This window comes from Lactuca sativa, chromosome 7 (assembly GCF_002870075.4).
Source record: "Lactuca sativa cultivar Salinas chromosome 7, Lsat_Salinas_v11, whole genome shotgun sequence".
NCBI lineage: Eukaryota > Viridiplantae > Streptophyta > Magnoliopsida > Asterales > Asteraceae > Lactuca > Lactuca sativa.
Window position 1 is genome coordinate 8499302 of NC_056629.2, and position 9871 is coordinate 8509172.

The following is a 9871-nucleotide window of genomic DNA, read 5'->3' on the forward strand; positions in this document are numbered from 1 at the left end:
CATTTGACCTAAGGTTCAATGACACATGCAAATCTTATTTGCTTGGAAAGATGACCATGTCACCCTTCACTGGTACTTGTTAAAGAGGTGAGGGTTTATTGGATCTCATACATATGGATGTATGTGGGCCCTTTAGATCCACCACAAGGGATGTGAGCTTCTATGTGACTTTTACCGATGATTATAGCATATATGAGTATATCTACTTAATCAAGAACAAGTCAGAAACCTTTGAAAAGTTCAAGGAGTTTAAACAAGAAGTGGAGAATCGGCTGGGGAGGAAGATAAAGATGCTTTGATCCGATCGAGGCGGTGAGTATCTTAGTATCGAGTTCCACGACTATCTTAAGGAATGTGAAATTGTTTCGCAATTGACGTCACCTAGTACACTGCAGTTGAATGGTGTGGCTGAGAGGCGTAATCGAACCTCGTTGGACATGGTTCGTTCCATGATGAGTCGAGCTTCGTTACCTATCTCATTTTGGGGGTATGCCTTAGAAACTGCCACCTATATCTTTATTCTAGTCCCAACTAAGAAGGTTGCCAAAACACCTCACGAGATGTGGACAGGGAAGGTTCCCTCGTTAGCACATATCAAGGTTTGGGGTTGCGAGGCCTTCGTAAGATGAGAGACTCACGACAAACTCAAACCTCGTAGTGAGTGATGTATTTTCATCGACTACCCACAAAAGTCCTTCGGATATCTCTTCTATATATTGAGTAACAATGTTGTCTTCGTTGCATGGAAAGGGGTTTTCCGAGAAAGAGAACTCATATGCCAAGGGGATAGTGGGAGGCAAATTGATCTTAAAGAGCTTCAAGAATCAGGCGATGAAGGAACCTTTAACATTGGTGACCATCTTCACGATAAAAGTATCGATCCCTTCCCACCTTAGATCGAGCGCTCAAACCGAGGAGGAAACTCCTATTGAACCGATTGACGAGTCCCTACCTCTTAGACATTCCAGTAGAGTTAGTGTTTTACCCGTATTATATGGTTTCCATATAACTGTTGAGGGTGATACGTTTATTAGTGACAGTACGCTAATAAATATGGTGAACCTAACAACTACAAGGAAGCCATGGCAGGCCCAGAGTCTGCGATGTCGAAAGAGGTATGGACAGCGAGATTCAGTCCATGTATGACAATCAAGTTTGGTACTTGGCTGGTAATTTATCAGGTCGTAAGACGGTCAGGTGTAAATGGATCTTCAAGAAGAAGACCGAAATGGATGGGAAAGTACACATGTATAAGGCGCGATTGGTTACGAAGGGCTTTACTCAAACTCCCGGAGTTGACTATGATGAGATCTTCTCACCAGTAGCGAACATTAAATTTATACGGGTTATGCTAGCCATATTTGCGTTTCATGATTATGAAATATGGCAGATGGATGTCAAAACCGCTTTCCTAAATGGGAATTTGGCTGAAGATGTTTACATGATTCAGCCAGAGGGTTTTTTCGATACGAAGCACCTAAATAGAGTGTGTAGTCTTGATAAATCCGTCTATGGATTAAAACAAGCATCTCGCAGATGGAATCTTTGTTTCGATGAGAAAGTCAAAGAGTTTGGTTTTACGAGAAACGAGGATGAGTCATGTGTATATGTCAAAGCCTATGGGAGTCTAGTTAGCTTCCTCGTATTGTATGTGGATGACATACTACTCATAGGAAACGACCTCCCAACCTTGCAGGAGGTTAAGACCTGGCTTGGGAAGTGCTTCGCTATGAAGGACCTCGGAGAAGCTGCTTATGTTCTAGGGATAAGGATATTGAGAAATGGGAGTAAGAGACTAATGGGACTTAGTCAAAGTACTTACTTGGATAAAGTGTTGAAACGTTTTAGCATGGAGAATTCCAAGAAAGAGGAGTTACCAATCCAAAGCAATACCAAATTGAGTAAGACTCAGAGTCTGAGTACTAATGTTGAGATAGCATAAATGAGTCGAGTACCTTATGCTTCTGTTGTTGGCTCGATCATGTATGCTATGACATGTACTCGCCCTGATGTGGCCTTTGCTTTGATCATGGTCAACAAATATTAAGGGAATCCTGGTAGAGCTCATTGGATTGCGATAAAGAACATTCTTTAGTACTTGCGGAGGACTCAGGACTGGGTTCTTATCCTCGGTGGGAGTGATGACTTGAGAATGCGAGGGTATAGTGACGCTAGTTCTCAGACCGACCTAGATAATTTCCGCTCTCAGTCGGGTTGGGTGTTTACCTGAATGGAGGAGCAGTGGCATGGAAAAGTTCCAAGCAAGAGACTGTAGCTGATTCAACGTGTGAATGAGAGTACATAGCAGCGAGCGAAACGTTGAAGGAGGCGATATGGCTAAAGAACTTCATCGGAGACCTTGGAGTTGTACCTGCCATAAAGGAGCCTGTGGAGATTTTCTATGACAACAAAGGTGTGGTCGCCTTAACCAAGGAACCGAGGGATCATGGCAGATCCAAGCATATCGACATAAAATATCACTTTATTAGACATCGGGTAGAAGATGGACTCCTCGCAGTAAAGAGCGTATCTTCAGAGGATAACCCAGCAGATCCCCTTACGAAGGGACTGAGTAGGTTTAAGCACTTGCAGCATGCTAGGAGTATTAGGATGAAGGACGATATTAGTTTTAGTGATTAGATAGCTTTTAGAACTTGTAATAGATAAATTGTTATTAACATTTGATGATTAAATAAAGGAGTATTATTTATAAGTAATGTTACTGTCTTGTGTTAATTATTTACTATTGTTTCACTTTGCATGTTTTGACTTCCTAAATAATAAGATTATTTAAACTATCCACAGTCGATCATACGTTGGAAGTAAGTATGAAAGAAGACTGTCATGAACTGGTTTGTAGACTGTCTAAAGCGTTTAGACATAGCAAAAGTTTATTGCAACGTTCATGAGTGTTTCACTTTGCATGTTTTGACTTCCTAAATAATAAGATTATTTAAACTATCCACAGTCGATCATACGTTGGAAGTAAGTATGAAAGAAGACTGTCATGAACTGGTTTGTAGACTATCTAAAGCGTTTAGACATAGCAAAAGTTTATTGCAACGTTCATGAGTGCTTCTGAAATAAGATTTGAGTATTGGATTAAACTCGCACTCCCATGAATCACTTCATGGAATTTAATCACCAGTGATTGTGAGACGATAATATCATATAGTCTTTAAGCCTAGATATATGATTTGTTGTTTATGAGTCGGTTGTGCATTGATAATGCGTAAACGCATCAGTAACTTGATGTTATAAAACGTATTGTTGTGTACGATTTGATAAGTAAATAGTACAAGCATATAAGTCGAAGTTTATCTGTTCCTTTTATCCTATGAGGTTAAAAGCAATATCTTGGGCCCCTCGATGATTTGGTTTGACTTATGTGTTGGGCCCGGTCAGGACTAAGTTGATGTGTTCAATTAAGTTATATGTCAGACAAATCGGAAATCGGGAAACAAACTGTTGGACAATAAGTATGACTATGTTCCATGTATTTGTCCACACGATATCTTGAGAACGGAGGACTATACGATCCCTTATCTAAAGGACTTGTCAGAGTTCGACAGCTGCTTTTGAGAGCTACGATTGCTAATCGGATTTTGAAGTCATACTTGCATTTATAGTTATTAGACTTATCCAAGTGGGAGACTGTTGGATTAGGTGTCTAAGCCCATAACTATAATTGGTATGTACTTACCCGATAGTAGCATGGTCCTTTTGGGTTGCCTTCACCAAAGCAACTTGACTGGATGAATTATGGAGAAAGAGGTTAATTATGATTTATTAATATATTATAGGAATAATATATTAAAAGAGAAATCATATTATATTGGTCAAGAATTTATTTAAATTAATTTTGAGGTCAACAGAGATTAATTAAATTTAGGGGACTGATATTGTAATTATAAGATAGTTGCAAAATGGGCTGAGGATCTCTAAGATAAGAGATGGACGAAATCTATGGATAAACCATAAGGATTTCGTCCAAGGATAAGGTTCTGGAAGGATCATATGGGTTGCTTAGGGCTTAAGCAACCAGATTAGGTATTTGACTGAAACCCTAATACCTCAGCTATATAAGGAACCATTAGGGCATCCTATCTTCGGCCACTTGAAACCCTAAGAAGAGTTCCAACCGAAAATTGGTATCCCTAACCTCTCTCTCTCATATTCTCTAAATTGCTTCTTGGTGTTTGTGATCGATTAGAGGTATTACACTTGTGATAGTACAACTCTCAAAGGTTGAAGATCTTCAAGCTACAAAGAAAAGTATCATTCTAACTTGTTTATTATGTCGATTTTGAAATAAGCATGGTAGATTAGGGTTTGTAGCTTTGGATGATTATTGCATGTACAATTAGAAAAACTAGATCGAAAGCTTTAGGCTTTGCATGTGCACCATAGGATTGTTGTTATGCCCAAAACCCATCAGAAATATCATTATTTGTGTAGATCACAATGGGTTTCTCTGGAACTTCGACATCCAAGTTTTCAAGGAGATCAGCCAGAGTTTGAATCTTGGTGCAATATTTAGTGATAGTGGAAGTTCCCATTGAAATATTTTGAAGCTCGGTGTCATATTGCATCGCCTTGGAGTCTTTATTGGCACGAAACAGAGTCTCAAGATACAACCATAATGCAAAAGCATTTGGCTTTCGTTTAGACGAAATTTAGAGAATAGAAGGGGAGAGAGTGCCATAGATCCACATCTTGACAATGTTGTCAAATCGTTTCCATTCCTCCATGTCAGATGGTGCAGGATGAGTTTGTTCTTTTAGATGATGAGCCACACCAATTCCATAGCATCGAGTTTCGAACAGCTCTCTCCATGAGTAATAATTCATTCGATCAAGATCAAGAATGACGGAGATGGAAGCACGAATATTGGCAATTCCATAAGGCATTTCAGTGATTGGTGTAGCTTTAGGAACTTCACTTCTGGTCATCACAGAAGTAAGGGATTAAGATCAAGAATGAAATGAGATGAGAGAAGAAGAGAAAATCGGTTATTCAAGAAAGAGGGAGGCCGGGGGCTTAAAGGTGAAGTAGGGTTAGCTTTGATACCATATACGCAAGTTATTTTCCCATGCACATCTCAATCTCATTAAAGGAATATATAAATGTTTACATATGGTCTTTAAAAGAAATAATACATAGTGAGCTTTTCATAAGATCAGGGCCGGCCCAACTACATGGGCAAGTTGGGCTTAGGCCCAGGGCATCAAAAAAATGGGGGCATATTTTTTATCCAGTAAGTTATAATATATGTATATAATTTTGGCCCAAAAATTAAACCCAATTACTCCAATAGTCCAGCAAGTCAGCATTAGGGCATTCGCCATTCCGCATTCTGATTCAGCGATCTTGAGCGCCAAGTGAATTAGCGTAATCGGGAGATGAGGAGTCGGGAGATTAGGAGTCGGTCGACCAACGGTCGAATGGATTCAACGTGTTTGTTGTGTGAGCATCACCGATTCAGCCGATGCATTCAATTTCAATCAATAAATCTTGACCTCTCAATTTCTTATTCAATCTTCTTCTCAATTTCTTATTCAATCAATCAATCTTCTGATTCTTCTCTAAAACTTATAGCCTATACGTTCAATCGAGGAAACCAACATCTGATTTTTGATTTGATGATTTCTAATTAGTAATTACCGACAACAAACGAAGGGAACTACGAACCAGTGAAGAAGGCAAGAAATCAAACACAGCCGTGAGTTTTCTTCTGATTGCAATTTGCCAATTTCTATTCTTCATTCTGATAAACTCGAATTTTGGGTGAGTTTTCTTCAATTGACTGTGAGTCTATGAGTTTTCTTCAATCATTGTTTCTTTTTTCTTAATATGATTAATTGAATATTATGATTTGTTGTTTGAGTTGCAGATTTGGAAATTGGAATTTTCAATTGTTTTCAAATAGAAAACGAAGTGAACCACAGTTTCTGAATTCTCTTTTCAGTTCTCATTTTGTGCTCTTCAACTTATTAGGGTAAGTTTTCTATTTTTCTTCTAATGATTTTTTTTATTTCTGTATGAACATCAACCACAGTTTCTGAATTATCTAAAGTTTTGTTTTTGTTTCTGTGATGTGAATCAGGACTTGGGACTTGGGAGGCTGATTTTTGTTTATTTTGAAATCTTGAAAGGTATATATTTATTTCATTGTAGTGTTATTACTTATTAGTCAGTAGTTGTTGAAAATGGATTTGTATTTCTGATTGTATGTTTTAATTTTCAGATTATTGGCATCTTCAAAGTGGGAAATAATAATGAAAACTTTGGCCAGGTTGTATCTTTCTTTGCTTAGCTTTTATAACTAGAATTATTGATTTTTTTTTCTTTGCTTAACTTTTTTCTTGGCTGATTTTTAAATATGTTTCCCCGAAAACAACCATCGGGTGCTCAAAATAGAAAACGAAAAAGAAAAGAACAAGAAGAGGCTAATCAATTAAGAGGGTCTTTAAATAAATATTTTGTTAGAAATCAAAATTCCAATGATCCGGTTAATAATTTTAATGTTCCACCTAGTACTTCCAATGATTCGGTTGATATTTCCAATGATTTTGAAAAAAATGATTTTTTTGATAAAGATAAACCAAGTGATTTTAATATTTTTGATCCTAGAGTATGGGATGATTTAGATTCAAAAATAAAAGATTTACCAATAGAAAAAGGGCCAAATAGAGAAGTTGATACCAACACAATTTTTCCAAAAGATTCACTTGGTAGACATTTTTCATTCGGAAATTAAGAAATGGTGATTCTTTTGATAGAAAATGGTTAGTGTATTCAAAAGAACTTGATAAAGTTTTTTGTTTTTGTTGTAAGTTGTTTAAAACTATTCGAATTAAAAGTAGTTTGGCAACCGAAGGAATTAAAGATTGGAAGCATCTTAGTGAAACATTAAAACAACATGAAAATAGTTCCGATCATATGGATAATTTAAGAACATGGAATGAAACACGAATTAGGTTAAATAAAAACGAAACAATTGACAAAGAAATTCAAGAAATGATAAAAAAAGATACCGAACATTGGAAAGAAGTTATGGTTAGAATTATTTCTGTTGTAAAATGTTTAGCAAAAAATAACTTGGCTTTTCGTGGTACAAATGAAAAAATTTATGAAAACTCAAATGGCAATTTTTTAAGTGTAATTGAATCAATTGCGGAGTGGGATCCGGTAATGAAAGAACATTTTCGAATGATTCAAGACAAAGAAACACATAATCATTATCTTAGTCATAAAATTCAAAATGAATTAATTGAAATGTTAGCATCCGAGGTAAAATGTGCAATTATAAAAAAAATCAAAAGGGCAAAATATTTTTCTATAATTCTTGATTGCACTCCGGATGCTAGTCACCAAGAACAAAGGACTTTGATTATAAGATGTGTAGATTTGGAAAGTGTTCCATTAAAAGTTGAAGAGTTTTTTTTAGAGTTTTTAATTGTAGAAGATACATCCGGTCTTGGTCTTTTTAATGTTTTACAAGATGCCCTAAAATCTCTTGATTTGGATATTAATTATGTTCGTGGTCAAGGGTATGATAATGGGGCAAATATGAAAGGTAAACACCAAGGTGTTCAAAAACGATTGCTTGATATAAATAATAGAGCTTTTTATATGCCTTATGGATGTCATAGTTTAAATTTGGTTTTGTGTGATATGGCAAATTCTTGCCAAAAGGCAAAAACTTTTTTTTGGTACATGTCAAACGCTTTATAATGTTTTTTTCCAATTCAACCAAAAGATGGAGTGTTTTACTTGAGTTTGTTGATGATCTAACACTTAAATCATTATCAGCTACTCGTTGGGAAAGTCATATTGAATGTGTTAAAGCAATAAAAACACAATTTTATCAAATAAGAAAAGCTTTAAAAAAAACTATCTATAATAAGTGATAATGGACAAGTGTGTAGAGATGCTGATTCACTAGTAAATGGTGAATTTTCTAGTTTTGAATTTATTTTAAGTTTAGTTATATGGTATGATATTTTGTACAAAATTAATTTGGTAAGCAAAAAGTTACAATCCAAAGAAATGCTTCTTGATGTTGCTGTAAAAAATTTAGAAGGGTTAATTAATTATTTTGAAGAATATAGGGAAAGTGGGTTTGACTTTGCTATTAGTGAAGCAAAAGAAATAGCAAATAGTGTTAAAGTTAAACCCGAATTTCCTCAAAAACGCAATAAAAAAAGAAAACAACATTTTGATGAAATTCCAAATACCGAAAGAGAACACCAATCTTCTCAAGAAGCATTTAAAAGAGATTATTTTTTTATTCTTGTTGATATGGCTCTTGTTCAATTAAAAAGTAGATTTGAACAAATGCAATATTTTGAATCGATATTTGGTTTTTTGTTTGATGGTTCCAAATTAGTTTCTTTAGTTGATGATGAATTAAAGAAATGTTGTTTAAATCTTGAGTCCAATTTGAAAAATGGTGAAGATTATGATATTGATGGAGATGGTTTATTCATTGAGTTAAAACTTTTGCAGAAAATGTTGCCGGATGAAGCATACAAAAGTCAAAGTCCTTGGACATCTATTCAAATAATGGAGTATGCAAGAAGAATGGATATGTTCTCTAATGTGTTGGTTGCATATATGATATTATTGACGGTGCCGGTTACGGTTGCTTCCGCGGAAAGAAGTTTTTCAAAATTGAAGCTTTTGAAATCGTATCTCCGAAGTACCATGGCTCAAGAAAGATTGAATGGATTAGCAATTTTAAGTATTGAAAGTGATTTTCTAAAAAATATTGATTATTGTAAAATAAGAGATGTTTTCGCTTCAAAAAATGCGCGAAGACATCATTTTAGGTGATTTTTTGTATATTTTGGTTGTGTTATTTGTTTGATTATAAAAATTACTGCAGTTTTTATATTAGAAATTACTACATTTGTTTGATTATATGTTTTTGTTATTGTACGTTACACATATAAGGGCATAATTTTTTTATCTCGTCCCGGGTAGTAAAAAACAATGGACCGGCCCTGCATAAGATAGACAATGATAATTAATACACTAACAATCTTAAACTTTTGAATGCTATATTCTCAGCATTTTGGCTCATCTGAAATCAAGGAATGCTAGATTATACCAAAACTGGGTGTGGTTGACTGGTTGTTTGATACCCATAGTCGAGTTGTAGAGGAGCTAAAGGCGTCTTTTTTGTATTGTTTAAACATAGTGCGGAAAAAATTGGGTTATATTGTTTTTTTGGTGCTCATGTTTTTTTGTTTTCCCATGTAATTGTTATGATATTGTTACTTTTTCCATTATTCCGTAGCTAGTTGGTTTTATATAAAGCTTTCAATGTTCTAAAAAAATATTTTATATTTTTATAAAATTATAATTCGTGCTCTTATATTGTGTTTGATAAAAAAAAATATAGATAAATTTCGATCATTGTTACTTGATTATTATAATAGTTTAGACTGTGTAGTTGTGAAGTTTATTAAAACAACTAGAAGCCGACTTTTGGTACATTGAGGTATACTTTGGACATGATTGGTTTTGGCATGGGATTGAAGAGATCCCATATTGTTATATATATACATCCTATTTAATTATTTAATTTTTTTTTATTGGTTGAAGTTTTATTGTTTTTCAAAAAAGTTGATTATAAATAATTAATTATATGTTGACTTTTGATAAAAACGTTTATAGATATTTAAGGGGTGTCAATTTAACAACATCATTTTGATATTTATATTGAGCTAGATATGTGCACTAGTCTAGCTTGATGTTAGTTGTTAAACTCTTTCATATAAACGAATAATTTGTATTTTATTGTCGTTTTGGAGATTGTAGTTATTGGTGATAACAATTGTGTAATTGCCAAAAGTTCATACTA

At 34.8% G+C, this 9871-nt stretch overlaps 1 pseudogene; it reads left to right on the forward strand.

Moving 5' to 3' along the window:
* The first annotated feature begins 6382 nt into the window (after positions 1–6382).
* Positions 6383–8838, forward strand: LOC111908166 (uncharacterized; annotated as a pseudogene).
* Positions 8839–9871: the final 1033 nt, after the last annotated feature.